Here is a 16,480-nt window from a genome sequence, read left to right on the forward strand (position 1 = left end):
TATTACCGCATCCCGACGAAGGGGCTGTATGCACTTACACGTGGGGCTTGACTGTTTAAGAAAACAAAGTCATGTTTGGTCCAGGCAGACTGCTGGGATGCCTCATTGCAGTCCACATTCTTTTGTGGTTAGCAGTTTGTGCTTTGGAACACAGAATCTTCACTCAGACTTTATCTCTTACAATGCTTTGTTCTGAGAGTCCCTAGATAAGCTCTCTTCCCTGAGAAAACAGTAATAGTCTGATGCAAGGAAGCCAACTTAAAAAAAAGGGGGGGAGGGGGGCAAAAAAAGCAGCAGCAGGGGGAGGGTTTGAGACTGTGTAGCAGTATTTCTGAATCAAATTATCTTACTGTCTTTCTCCTGAATAAATCACCTAAAGTTTGAGGGCTTCTTATTCACAACCTAAGCTATCACTCCCAGTAGAAAATTTTGTAATTTTTTGTTTCATAACTAGGTTATTTCACATAGAAGAAGTTATTTTCCAGATATAAATAATGACACTTCATACTCAGTTTTGGAAGGAAAGGAGGTAAATTAATGTAATATTGCCCATTTTAAATTGCATTGTAAGTTCTCTTAGTCATAAATAGTAAAAAGAATACAACAGCATCCTAATAAAAACAACTTTCATGCATCTATGATCTTCTATTTACCAAAAGCTACAAGCACAGATGCTCTAACAGCTGTTTGGTGGCACTAGTGTAACACCACCACAGCATTTCTTTAAAACACAGACTACATAAAGTTTAAAAGTAAAGATACATACCTGAATATCACAGACACAGAGATGTGAGGCTTTTCTGATTTGTGTTTAGCAGCAATCCTGGCAGATATGTGCATGAACAGTGACTCAACAGTCTAACTTCAGCCATGCTTTTCTTGTTCCCTTAAGTATAACATAGAGTCATTATAAATATTTTTTTAAAGAATTTCTGTGGGTAGATGGGTAAAAAAAAAAACAAATTTTATGCTCCTGATAATATAACCTAACATGAAAGGAAGGGCTAATCTCAGACATACAAAGTAACAAAAATAAATACTTCTCCCTTTAATCTCACCCTCAAGTATGTAAGGTATTCTACATCTTCCAAGGCTTCCAAGAATGACATGAGGAAGGAAAAATAATGGGGGGAAAATTGAGGATCAGACTAAAATGACATTACAGAAGTCATCAAACTGCAGTACATGACAAAAACTATCCTAATACATTATCAGCAAATGAAGTCATATGACCAACAGGTACATTCTCAGATCATAAAAAAATCTTAAGTGACTTACTGTCTCAGTCATGACATGAAAACTATTAACAGTTATCTGCACGCATTAACAACAGCCCTTCATAAACTGTATCAACATGGATCATTCTGGTTATTATTTTCACTGAACATGTAACTATTTTGAGAAATCTCTAATCCTAAAAAGCATATAAGGAATAACATTAAACACTTGGGGGCAGACAAAATATTTTCCTCTCGTTAATGTTTCTTTATGCATTTCATATCTTAGTGAGTTAAACTTTACTAACTCTTGCCATACAACACTTGCCTAATGCCCTAATCAAAGAGCCAACCTCTTAGAAGTTAAAAACTAGTGATGCTGAGCCTGTGTTAGAACATTCATGGCTGTTATTGTTTCTTTAAAGGACCTGAAAAATCTCAAAATTCAGCTTCTTTTTTTTAAAGCTACTGAATATACTATCCATTTCAGAGCTGCCAGAACTGAATACCAATTTTTATGTCTTTATTTATTTAAATGTTAGTGGAAATGAGATACAGTCACATCTCAAAGGAGAGTCTGAGTATGGAAGCAGGCTATTAATTTATTTCCCATTACCACCTGGAAAGTTATTTTTTTAAAAACTATTCCTGACAATTTACCATCTGTTTTGCTTAGTCCACATCTATCAAAGTACAGTCATAAATACTAAACCAAAAAACATAATTTTCTGATATATAACAGCTGTAAACTAATCTGACCAGTGGCCTAAGAACAGCATTTTAAATCAGTGTCTGAAGTGTTTAATTTAGATGCAACTAGATGCCTAATGTACAGTATGTTAATTAATCACTTTTAAATGAAGTTCCTTTGCTTATTCAAGCTCCCCTTTAACTAAGAGACTAATTACTTGACCGATTCTCACTTAGCTCTTTGAGTACAAGCAACTACCTAAAATCATTATCTGAGTCTCTAGTAATCGGTGGGGCAGGGGGTGAACAGAAGTCATAAACCTTTGACATCCTAGTCCTTCATTCTACAGTCTTTTAGCAGTGGAAAAGCAATTTTAGTTATATGTATTATCAGTAAATAAAGCCAAACTGTAAAGTAGTTATGATCACAACCTTGAAATGGAGGCTAGAACACTAAACCATCTGGGGAGCACCACCTTCTTTAAAAACAATTCTGCCAGAACACTTACTTGCGCTAGTAGCATATACTGTAAGGGCACATTAAGTCAAACACTTCATTTCACCTTCTAAGGATACTAACTGCCAGCCCCTTTTTTAATCATCTTCCTTCTACAGTGGAATGTTTCCTTTTCCCCAGATGCTTGATAAAACTAAAAAAAAAAAAAAAACCCACACCAAAAAAAACCCAAACAAAACAAAAAAAAACAAAAAAAAACCCAACCGAAAACACCCTACCAAACCAAAAAACCAGCCAATTTTTGAAATGCAGTGCTAGAAGATAGGCTTTCATGGTGATACCAAGCAAAACCATGACTTATCTACCCACAAAGAGATTGTCCCACCCTACCACTCACTTCCTACAGGCATTACAGCCCAAAAATCCATTTACGGTGACACATGAATACAAAAACCATTTATTTAGCAAAAGCAAATGTGGTAAAAGCACAAAAAAGTTTATTATAATAAACAATACAAAGTCTATCTTAAATACATGATATATTTCTATAAACACTTCATTAAAGCTATTTCATTTTTTAAATTAGGCTGTCATGTAACTCATAGCCTACAATGCCTCTCACATTATACTGAATTGCTCCATATAGACATTCTCAGAACTACCTTCTCAATACAAAAACAGTAGTCATATAGCAGCAAGAACACTGCATTTCTGGACTTCAAGACAGACTACAAAAGTATATCACCTGCTTTAAGTTACAAAATCTTTTGTTTCTACAACTTACTACGCTTCTCTGGTCATCATCAATTAAAACCAAATAAAAACTTACACAAAAAAATCCATCTTGATCTCTCTAGAGAAAAAGACTCCTTTAATCTTAGCATCTTATTTTGATTTTGGCATATTGCTGGCCACTGCGTAAGTTTTTCAAGTTATTGGGGAACAAAACTAGACTTGAGACTAATTCTGAATTTTGCTCTCAATGATTTGTACCAATTGTCAACGATTGTCTAAAGTCACCTCCCTCCCCATTTGTCCATTCTAGAAAAATCCCCATGTAAATAAAATCAAATATTTATGTAGAAAATGTCCTAAGAATTATACTATCACACAGTAATCTTAGAGTGCAGTATAATGTTGCAGTCTCTTCAGTAAGACATCATAACTAATACCCCTCACAGAAAATAGAATAATAGAGAGAAAAGACAACAGAGAGACTAGTAGCAGTAGTATAAGTAGTAGTGTATAAGGTGGGTGGAAGAGTAATCCACCCAGATGATCTTATCCTGTGCTCTATACAGCTGTCCTAGAGCACAGTAGTCTTTGCTCAGATTTTAATCCCTTATGTGTTTCTCAAGCTTATTTATGAAACTCTCCTGGCATCTAAACCACTGTCTTTTCAGTTTTTGTTTTGTTGGGATTTTTTAACACATATTTAGCATCTCAATTTGAAGACTGTGCATTAAAAGTTCAGGAATAGAAAATAGCTGATGTTATTTCTGTAAAGATGGGGCAATATATATTAACTAAGAAGTCACATAATGATAGTTGCAAGTTATCAAGATAGAAAATCCTCAACTCTTTAGGGAACAATGTAAAATTGATTTCCAAGCAGTCAACAGCAAATTTGAGAAGGACATTAAAATGCAAGAGGAACTCAAACTGCTCCCTACACAGAAACCATTCGGTAATATTGTGCACTCATACGTCTACCAAAATTCATAATTTTTTTTTTTTTTTTCTGAACATTCATAGCATTTTTGCTGTTGCTGGTTTTCTGAGTGGATTTCATGAGCCCTATTCCAACTAGGTCAATACATTCACTTACAATTTATCCACCAGAGGGCACCACAGGATTTCACAATCAGCTGGACTCAGAGAAGGCAGGCGAGCTAAGCACTGTTATAAAGAGAGAAGAACAAACATGCAAGGTTTCAGCAGGTGCTTTTCTATTTAGGAATTTGCCTTGGTGCTCACATCCACCCACTGAGTACCCTTCTGTAGTATAATTAACTTCGGAGACACAGCAGAAAGCTTTCAAGATTAAATGACCCAATAAAATAAATCTTGTACATTCAGGAATCAACAGCACATTGAGACCATAGTGATGATTTCACCTCTACCCTCTCATCCTCATCTCTTTTTAAGTTCAACTATTATACTCAGGTTGGAACCAGGAAACAGCTCGTTAATTTATAACAGCTCATTACCAGCATTTAGTAATCTTACCTTCAAGCATTTTTTTTAGCTAAAAATAAAAAAAAACCAACAACATTCTAAATAGAAGAACATAGAAATATAATAGAATATGTGCAGTCTACATACATGTTCAGACTACTTTAATTTTCTCTTACACAGGAAACAAGTCAGATGAACTTTTAGGATTCATTTGGTTTGCATTATCTCCCAAGTTCCAGAGATGCAAGGACCCAGCTAGGCTTCTCCTATCCGTTTCCTTTGTTTATCTGCATTTTCCCCAAACAGGTGATGTGATAAATGCTGGGAAATTACATTCACATAACGCCTCCAAGTTCTCTTTTCCTTACCTTTACCATACATCCTTCATCCCTTGTATATCTCCTCCAAATACACTTGAAGTTCATTGCTACAATTATCATTCTTTAACACACAACAGAAAGAGTCTTTCAACTGATGACCCCCAGTGAAACAGGACAGAGAAGCAGCGGTCTCCAACTCCAGTCTGCAGCAACCTGGTACCGCATAAGCTCAAACCACAGCACTGACTGCAGCCAGGTTTTGTTGGGGTTTTTTTTCCCCACCCCCAGGGCTGGAGGTGAGCCTGGATTTTGGGTTTTTTCTTTTTTTTTTTTTCTTTCCTCCTTTTTTTAAACTAGTATATTCTTACCAATGAATGGCCCGTGGCAGATGCCTGCCAACATGAGTCTTCAGCACATGTACCATATAAAAAACAAGCACACACACAGAAATGTACGAAAAAATGAAATGGCAAAGACTGTTACAAAGAGAAAAGTGTGAAAAACTGAAATGACAAAGGCTGCGTTAACAGCTTGTCTCACAGTCACAAACTGGAATAGCTGCTAGCAGTTGTAGAGTTTTTCGAAAGAGGTAATATGATGAAAGGACTGACTTCAGACAGCCTCATTTTTTCCTCTGTTCACAGGTAGTTTATCAGCAATTGAGGGTTGTTGACACAGTAAAAGGTTTAAAAATAGCCAGATGTAAGGTTTGGATAGATTCAACACATCATCAGGAGATTATTCCAAATAAATCAACACAAGACTATTTAAAAAATAATAATAAAACAAAACCCTACCTCTAAACCAAAATACCTAGAAATTGAGAGGTATCAACTTTCAACTTTGGTATTCTGAAAAGAAGAAACAGAAATACATTTTCTTTAAAAAATCAAATAATATTTGAAATAAAGCTGCCTAAAAGAGAAAGGACAACAGTAAATGGTGTGCGAGAAGCACTTTTTTTGTTGGTGTTTTTATGTGAAAAGAGACAACATCAAGACTGCGTATCAGCACTTCCCAACTCTTGGTCAGGAAATTCCCAGAAGACATTCCTATGTCACTCATGGTCGCCAGTGACATTTCTCACTGAAGTACAAAACTGACAACAGAACAACTGACAACAGAACTGCCCACAGAAAAGGATTTGCTCTGCAGTCTTCTCCTACTGCCCAAGGGTGAGGGATCACTGCCTTCAACCTGTCATCCAAAAGAATAATGCAGGTTTTGGGACTTTCCCAAGGGTTTAGAAAACATTTTATGCCTTGTTTTCCAGCTCCAAAAGCTGGCACAGGTTTGCAGGTCCATAGCACACCTACAATCCTCACACCAGGAAACATGTATTATTTTGTTAGACTTATGTCTGAGAAGAGTATCCTGGAAATAGCTCCCCATGCTCTTCTACTACACACTACTTCTACTCTTCTACTCCCCACAGACTTCCACTAGTGATTGACTTCAAGAGACAGGAGCGAACGTGGACGAGCCTTTGATTTTACCCAATTCAGCTAATTCCATTTTCAGTTCCTTGTCTGATCTTCTGATGCCCATAAGGTGCAAACAATAACATTTAGAAGTAACACCACAAAACTCCCAATATATTTATCCTGTCAGTGGTAAGTAGAGGGCAGTCCCAGCCCCTCTGCTTTCTTGTGAGCTACTTGATGTGTTAGACCTGAAGAATTCTATTATCCATATTTATAATCAAAAATAATAACCTGAAACAGATAATTTAGATTCCAGAGCTTACTTCTGAAATCTTTAAACAGAAAATTTAAGACTGTTGTGTTTATTAAGCATGTTTAAGTTCTAAGTATTTTTTTTCAGTACTCCTGTTCCTTCTGCCATCCAGTACACGAGTTTTAGGCTTCCCTAAATAAATTTAGAAAATAAAACTTGAATTTTTTATTTGTACTAAACAGTGACAACTCACTTCAAAACAGTAATACATACTTCTGGTATCTAAAAAGTTATCTAATATTTTAATTACCTTTCTACAATCCTATCAACCTGTTTAGGGCTATTAAAAAAATAGAGAGGCATATAAAAGCAGCTACAGAAGGCTTGTGAAAAATAGGTAATTTCTTCTATAAGTTGCAGGGAACACAACAGTAAGACTGACCCTTGTGATTTCTCTGTTTCTCTTAAAGCCCTGTTCCTGGTTGTGCTGGTTTGGGCTGGGATAGAGTTTGTTTTCCTCATAGTAGCTAGTACAGGGCTATGTTTTGGACTTGTGCTGGAAACAGTGTTGATAACACAGAGATGTTCTCGTTCCTGCTGAGCAGTGCTCACACAGAGCCAAGGCCTTTGCTGCTCCTCACACCACCCCAGCAGCGAGTAGGCTGGGGGTGCACAAGGAGTTGGGAGGGGACACAGCCAGGACAGCTGACCCCAATGACCAAAGGGATATTCCATACCGTATGATGTCATGCTTCAGCATATAAAGCTGGGGGAAGAAGGAGGAAAGGGGGGAATGTTCAGAGTGATGGCATTTATCTTCCCAAGTAACTGTTAGGCATGATGGAGCCCTGCTTTCCTGGGCATGGCTGAACACCTGCCCGCCAATGGGAAGTGGTGCATTAATTCCTTGTCTTGCTTTGCTTGTGCACAGCTTTTGCTTTACCTATTAATTACCTTTACGTGTTTACCTATTAAACTGTCTTCATCTCAACCCATGAGTTTTCTCACTTTTACTGTTCTGATTCTCTCCCCCATCCCACTCAGGGGCGGGGACGGGGGGGACGGGGACGGGGGGACGGGGGGGGAGGTGAGTGAGTGGCTGCATGGCGCTTAGTTGCCAGCTGGGGTATCAGTATCTGATGATTGGATTAAAAAAAAACCCCACACCAAAAACACAACCAAAAAAACCCCAAACAAACCATATCAACAATAGCTTCAGCCCTTATGTTAGAAAAGCTGGAAGCATTAAGGAGTTAAAAAACTAAAAAGTGAATAAAGTGAGCCCAAAATGTAATATCCTTTCAAAATTTCAATTTAGTCTACAATCTTGTGATCTTAATTTTTGACATCATTTTGAAGGACTAGCCTTTATCATTAAATTAAGGTTATGATCTTGACCCTGACTTTGGGAGAAAGACACAGATATTTTATAGGAGAGCACTTACTTGAGAAACATATGCATGTACCTTCCAAACTAAAGTCAGAATTACATTTTTCTTTTGCAGAGTTCACAGGAAGCATAGGCCTTAATTCTAAACTTGACACAGAGTAATTCTACTATCAATACCAAATGCCACTGCTTTTAAACTGCAGAGTTGTAATACATGACAGCTATATAATACATTGAAGTAACTGCACTGTATCAACATAATCTATTTTAACTGATAAAAACTCAGGTAAGTTTCTCTTAAAAATGTATAAAAAAATTTATCACTCCAAAAGTCAAAAATACATGAAATAAAAATGACCTATCTCATTTAGTCTTTCTGTGCCGATACTCCATCTAGCTATACCGCATAGCTCTGTATAAGTAATTTTTCACATATTCTCATCTTAAAAAGCCACTGGTGAAAGAGATGTTTGTAATTTAGTCTCATACAATCTTTGGTTTAAGAGAAGATAAACTAACAGAAACTTTTCAAAGTAGTTGAAACCAAAACATCCTTCATGTCGAGAGGAAAAGAAAACAATTTGTGCATCTGAACAACAAAGTCTGGAAACAAAGTAAGAGGGAGGAGGAAAGAGATGCTACTGACATTCTTGGGGTTTGAAAATATGGCTAAAGAGGACAAAAATACACACAAAATTGACAAGTATTAACAAAATAGATGCCCCTGCTGCTCTGAAATCCTCTGACAATGTATGGCTTAATAAACAGTTAGATATTAAAGCTACTGAATTTCAACTTACTGGTCAACCCTTTTTATTACCATAGCAACCAACAGTCAGAACAACAGAAATAACATTTGCTTTCTGCATACGTAAAGACCATATTATCTTTTTCACATTTAACTCATCTCTGAGGTCACATTTCCTTCCATCTTCATCAACCTTTTCCACGCTACAAACACAACTCCTTACACAAGTAGAGTTTGTTTTCCCTCATTCTCATCCCACATTCTCCATCAGCTCTTCCAGTTCTCTCCCCTCATGATATATTTTTCTTACCAGTCTCTCCAATGAAACACAAAAATGTACAGCTTAACCGATTTCTCTGTTAATCAAATAGCAAACTTTTTCAATATCATCAGTGAAGACTGTTTCCTAAGTGGTATTTCAGAAATCTATTTGAAATTTGTTTAGAAAGGAGTATAATAGTTAATCTGTGATGGTTAACGTATGTTGGCCCTTCTTTCTTTACAAGGCTTTCAGAACTCAAATTAATATCAACTACTGACATACTTTCATCTGGCTTTTTGTAACCAACGTGAAATTTCAGCTCCATTTTCAGAAAACAGACTGAACAAGTACCAAATTTATCTTCTGTCTCCTAATGCAACTCCACTATTTCTGCTTTATCTTATCTGTTTCTCTGAAAGATAAATACGAAAGCCTGCATTATCTTTGTCTGTATCATGCTGCAGTATAGTATCATAGGCTTTCATATCCCAGACAGAAAATGCATGTCATTTTTATGGTATTTTTATGGCACTCTTTCCAGACTATTTATTGGCCAAAAATTTTGATCATTTCTAATATGCATGTACACAAAAAAACCCCAAAACAATCAAAAAAGGTCTTTTAAATTATTTTAGAAACTTTCCACAATTCACCATGCCTTAGAGTCCAGCGTGTGGGATATGCGGTCAAATTCATCTTTGGAACCTTAGTAAATTAATTTATATGTAAGATGTATAGATGCCAAAATGCCTTAGTCGAACTGGTGCTTAGTACACTCAAATGTATGTGCACATCACGAAGATGTACACATTAATCATTAGAAGACTCTTCACGGCAAATCACAGGTTCAAAGACACTTTTCATGTACTAAAGCATGACTTGTACACGTCCTCCTAATTTCATCTGGTTCCTGTCAGTAAGCTTTTGAAAAGTTGGAGCAATATACGTAATCTTTCTTTTCTCTGATTTTCAGGACAGAAAATTGTTGGCTCTGCTATATTTTAGATATTTCGGTTTAATATTTCCAAAAGCTGGAAGATCTAGGAGGTAATAGATTCAAATGACTAACTCTTCACATGATAAAGACCACTTCATTAAAAAAAATAATCATCATAATTCCAACCAAGCTTTATGCCATTACACTGAAAGGGACACAGCTATCTACCCGAGACATGTATTTTAATAAAAGTCTTTGTCTGTTTTACATATCAAAACAGAAAACCAAAATCTGATTTCCTACACCCAAGCTAGCGTATATTAACAACTTAAATGACATCCACAGGTTCAGATGAATTAAGGTATCTGAACATTGGGTTGTAGATTATCTGTACCTCCACCTTGTCTAAACAAAGTTATCTAAACTTCTTCCCCAACAACCATGAAAATCCAGAAGGGAGAAAATGACAGATGATAATTAAATCTGATGACAACAAGAACCAAAAAGAAAGCAAGAGACATCATAAGTAATGCAGCCACAGTTAAGGAATATTCCATGAAAGTTATTTGCTTCCCGTTAAGGAGCACTTGATGCATACAGCCTTATTACAAGAACAAATGAAAGAACTAGCCTTTCCTCTCACATAAGGATTGTACATGGGATGTTACAGTTTTAGCTCAAAGTAATCTCTTTGATTTAAGGTACACACTGGGTATTTAATTCAGCTTTTTTTGCTACTGCTAGCTATTACATTATTTAAAGATTAAGTACAAAAAATAAAAAGCAGAAACTGTTCACAAACCCATTCTGAAAGAGAATGAATCTGAAATAACTTGATGAGTAATCACTCTAAAAGCAGGTTTTCGTCATTGCTTTTGTGGACTTTTAAATTGTGTCATGTCATCCAAAAATACAGTTTGTTGATAACTGATTTTATGATTTGAACATGTTAAAAAGTCTGCAGGACTAGAACTGAAAATATTCTTAAGGTACCACAAATGACAAAGCAGTTCTTAGGTTAATCATCAGAGCAAGGGCTGTTTCCCTTCACCATCAGACAGAAGGTTTAGAGTGATCTACACAATAATTCTGCAAAGCACAATTAAAGGTCAAAATACATTTTATGTTCTCAAACTTACTATAAGTTTCATAACTTCCAGGTGAAATCTTTCTTAAAAGCATCTGAACTGAAAAATCATAGAGGAGAAAGAATAAACACGGAGATCACACTTAATATAAGACAGACCTTCTTCCTACAAGAATTATGCTCAAAGGAAACAATATATCTCATGTTTAAGAATACTGTATTCTGTCTTTCTACATTAGTAATTCAGCCCCATGCTATGATAAAAGTAATACTAAGAATTTTATTGCAAGTAATTTTTCAGATCCACAGGAAGAGTTTTCTACATTTCCTTGCATATTTTCACTTCCCTTTTTTAGTATACTCAGTCTTTGTTCAAAGAATCCTAGATCTCCTATAACCTTGGCTGAAAAGCTGTTTCAAATTCAAGATGACATCTGTCAAATGGACAGGAATGTACTCATTTTGCAACAATTAAGGGACACACTATTGCAATGGTCTGTAGGAAGAGCGACATTGACAATTATGAATTTTAGCAGATACTCTGTGAAACTACACAGACAGTGAAGCTTTCAGAACTGCAAGCCAACAAAGGACAAACATCCATTGCTGGGCAGCTTTAAGTTGTCAAGCCTAATGTCAATTTTCTAACAGGATCAATGTTTAACCTCCTCTCCTTCCTACTAAAGAAAGTGTCATGGTTTTACCCAGCCAGCAGCTGAGCACCACACAGCCACTCGCCCACTCCCCCCCAGGTGGGATGGGGGAAAGAATTGGAAGAGTGAAAGCGAGAAAACTCATGGGTTTACATAAAGACAGTTTAACAAGTAAAGCAAAAGCTGCGCGCATAAGCAAAGCAAACCAAGGAATTAATTCACCACTTCCCATTGGCAAGCAGGTGTCCAGCCATCTCCAGGAAAGCAGGGCTCCATCATGTGTAACAGTTACTTGGGAAAACAAACGCCATCATTCCGAATGCCGCCGCCTCCCTCTTCCTCTTCCCCAAGCCCCTTAGAAAGGGAGCATGACATCATATGGTATGGAATATCACTTTGGTCAGTTTGGATCAGCTGTCCTGGCTGTGTTTCCCTCCTAACTTCTTGTGCTCCCTCAGCCATCGCGCTGGTGGGGTGGTGCGAGAAGCAGAAAAGGCCTTGACTCAGTGTAAGCACTGCTCAGCAATAACAAAAACATTTCTATATAACAAAACCATCTTTATATTATCAACATTGTTTCCAGCAAAAATCCAAAACATAGCCCCATACTAGATACGATGAGGAAAATTATCTCTCTCAGCTGAAACCAGGACAGGAAGCTAAGAGAAGGGTCGCAGACTCCCGACACCTCAGAGCCCAGTGTGTCAGTAGCAGTATGCTGAACGTTTGAGCAGGGCTGGAGCGGATTGCTGAGTTTTGCACCAGGGCTCTATACTGGAGTCAACTGCACCATCAACCATTTTTCAGCTGTATCTATGACACGGACAGAAGGTTAGAATGCACCTGAAGTGGTGTGAGCTGTTGAGAAACCATGAATTCATACCCTATGGACACAATTTAGTACATGATGAGGAGTTCCCTACATTCAGGTGACCTTTCAGGTTAGAAATGCATTCTTTCTACTTCATCAGCACGTGACAACGGGCATTTAATCTTACTAATCAGAAAAGGATTATACCATGAGACCTGAAGCACTAATGAAAGCTTTTGATGTGCTTCACACATTTAAACAGATGTGACTCACATTGATAGGCATACAAAAAGATTTGATGCTTAAACACACTCTTCCTTTTAGAACAGTTTGTATTTGTCAATTGTTCAGTGAAATCAGATTTATTTTCACTAGGGTATATTTGGGGAAAAAACAACAACCAACAAATCAAAAGAAATGTGGATTCTGATCTAGTGAGTTTTCACACTGTGAGCCAGTAAGAGAATTTGGAGGGAAGGGGGGAAAGAGTAAGAAGCAAAAATAATAATAATTTAAAAATCCCTAAATAGTGAGAATATAAACCCAAAATCTTCAAAACTGTAGTTCACATCTATTTATAACATTACTTAATGTTTAAATCACAATTTTGAAACACAGTTTCTGAAATAATGAGTCGTCAGTGCCCTTGCTGTAAAAGCGGCCAAGGACATACCAGGCTAGCAAAAGTGTGGCTACCAAGTGGTAAGAAGTGATTACTTTCCCTATTCAGCACCCATGAGACCACATCTGGAACACTGTGGGCAGTTTGGGACCCTTCCAGTTTGAGACAAACACTGACATACTGCAGTGTGTTCAGTAGAGGTCACAAAGATAATCAGGGGGCTAGAACACATGACCAAAGAAGAGAAAAACTCTGAAAAAAATTCATAACCAGATATAATGTTGAGTTAAACCTGCATATTTTCAGTAAGCTGGTTCCTATTAGAAGAGCTATATATGAAGGAGTCACTCAAGGAAAACACAGAGTACACCGTGACCATACTTACTCACATTAATATCAAAAATGCATGTATGACACTGCTCTTTCACAAGCAAAAATCATAGTGATTTCATATGTATAAAGCATATACATATGTACTTCTTGCTTGTATTCCATTAGCAAGTACCAGGGAGCAGGAGAAGTTGTACTCAACCAAAAATGTTGCTAAAATGTTAGGCTATTAAAAGGAGAAATAATTAAAAGAAACACATTGTGTATGTAAGAGTCCACAATTACAACTGTAAAATCATGAAAACTAAGTGGTAAAGCTATTAAGTACTAACACACCATTGTACTTAGCACAAACACGAGAGTAGCTCAATTAATTCATTTTAATTACTGTAAACCAGTACAAAATGTATCCATTTACCACATATTAACTCAATAGTTTAAAGTGCAGCTAAACATTGATGCGCAAAAAAACCACAAGAGATGAACGAGTGATAAAATTCCACACTGAACAAATTAGCAAACACCAAATGCAGTAACATTTCCAAATTCACAAAATTGTATCAGGTAAAGTTGAAGAAATAAAACTGAATAAGCTAACTTTTTCTTAAAGAGGTTGCTTTTTTCTTTTTTTTTTTTACTATCCTTCTATTACGTAGAAATACAGAAGACTAATTTGGGTATAATTTTAAAGCATAAATCACCAACTCTTAAAACTTTTAGTTGTCATTTTAATTTGTTAAGATTGATGAACACTTGTTATTGATTTTGTGGAGTAGAAATCCTTTGAAGTAAGTAGCTGTACAGAAACAATCAATTTATTTTGACAGCTATTTCCATAGCACCACTGTCCAGTAATACTCACTGTTCCTCCTTCCTCCCATATGCTGGTTAGGACAGCTATGTTTTTAGTCTGGCATATGATAAGCTTTTTAAAAAAAAAAAAAAAAAATTATTATTTTCCCCAACTTTGCAATGGACAGCAAAGTATTGATCTTACGTTACTTCAAGATTTTTGCTATGTAAATATAACTTACTCTTTGTGATAAAAGAAAAAAAATGGTATACAAATTTTCATGCCAGCTGCAACTTGCCTATATTCCATTAAAAAAAAAAAAATCTACTTCATGAAACTCAATTGTTCAGTGAAAGTCAGCACTTTGATTAAAAACTGCTTAAAAAAAATAAAATACTTACTGAAGCTCTGGTTGAAGGTGGATAGTGTCACACATGGTAAGAACATCATGTTTACTTACAAAATTTCTAATAATCTGTTCACCAGTGGAAATCTAAGAAACAGACTTTTAGGTCACTGACCTATCTAAAAGTAAAAACTGTTTCAGAATTTGGCATTTTCTACAGTAAATATTCAATTTTGAGCTCAAAGTCAGGGAGAGTGTTATTAGACAAATCCCTTAATACACGTCTAGGAAGGTGCAAGAAAGAGCTGGAAAACAAAGTCACTTATAGTTGTAGTCATAGAAGCACAAAACAATCCCTGTGTCACTCTGCCACACTTGTTAAAAATCTTGTATTTTCTCAGAATTGCACAGAGCTTTAAGTCAGTAGTTGGATTGGCTGCATCATGAGCTGATTTGGTCTGGCTTAAAACATTCTTTGTAAGGTCAAAACTACATATAATCTGTTTATTAGCACAGCAAAGCTCAAACAAGAAGTCCAAGGACAGGACAACTGCATTATGCTTAATGGTGCGTGTGCATTCAATACTGTTAATTCCTTCAATGCTGTTTCTTAAGGTTATTTATATCCTTAAGCCACATATCCTTATAAGATATGTGTCTCTCCTATACATATTCCAGTTAGTACCACCAGAAGTAAAGCTCTTGGCTCTACTAGTTGTCTGGCAGGGCAACTGCCAACTTCTCTAGTACTACATCTACCACGGCCAGAGATCCTCATCAATGCACAGCCTGCCACAGCTTTTAGCTGTGTCACTGCAAGTCACATTATGACTACCACTGTTTTGTCTTACAAACAAAACAACAAAAACCAAACTAACCACAAACCCTCAAAAAAAACCCCAAAAACCAAACCAAAACAAACCAACCAATCACACCCAAAGACAAACCCATAACTAAAATCACTAGCTGTTCCCATTTTCTGTGCTACAGCTGTTGATACCAACTACTGCCTGGTAATTCCAAAACAAAATGGTGTTTGGTGCCACAGCACCTAGGTGCCTATGAAGTATTGAAATTATTATTGATTACAAACTGGCATTAAGATCATTGTTTTGATACGAGAAACCAAAGGTGATGCTGACAGAGAAACAACCATGTGAGAAAGATAAGTAGTAAGACATCCAATTCTAAAACTTTGTTGTATTCTACTCTGTTGGTTTACTAATCTAAGTTTTCTCCAAGTAGATCTGACCCACTGCAGAACTATACATGCAAGAGATGACAATCACTTGACATTTACCTAGAATTATTCTGAATACACTCAGTAAAAATATTTGTGCTCTATTTAAAGCATCACTTTGTCTCCTGAAGTGCTGCAGCAGCACAAGGAAGGACTGGAGAGTTAAGAATCAGTTCTTTGTATGCAAAGCCTAAGATTATAACTATTAGACACTGATCAGGATGTTTAAAGATAAACAGAGTAGCTTTTCAGTGAATTAATCAACAGCAAACTTCATAAACATTCAAAAGATACTGTATCTCGACATGGAAACAAAAAATATACAAACACCATCCAAAGGCGGAGGGGAAAAAAGATTCAATCTACTTTCCCAATACAGGCTGCTTCACAGGTTACATCCTGTAGAAGTGAGAATGATAAAATGTTTCACTATCAGTTTGTCAATGGGGTGAATTTTAAAAGTTCGTTAATAAGATTTAATTCTGGTTGATCTACTTTCTACATCTGCTCCCACTCTTCAGAACATTTGTGCATAAAATTCTGCTGGCTGGGCTGGAATGCTGGTGGAAACGTGGGGGGTTTTTTATTTTCCTTTTTTTTTTTTTAAATACTATCAGTAACCTATTTTTCACTTTTGCTAAAGTAGGCAACCCAGAAGTTTTGTTATGCAAATTCTACAGTGTCACACCACTGGTATGTAAAAATCTGAATTCTCAGTATTA

The sequence above is a fragment of the Balearica regulorum genome, chromosome 11 (assembly GCF_011004875.1).
Source record: "Balearica regulorum gibbericeps isolate bBalReg1 chromosome 11, bBalReg1.pri, whole genome shotgun sequence".
NCBI lineage: Eukaryota > Metazoa > Chordata > Aves > Gruiformes > Gruidae > Balearica > Balearica regulorum.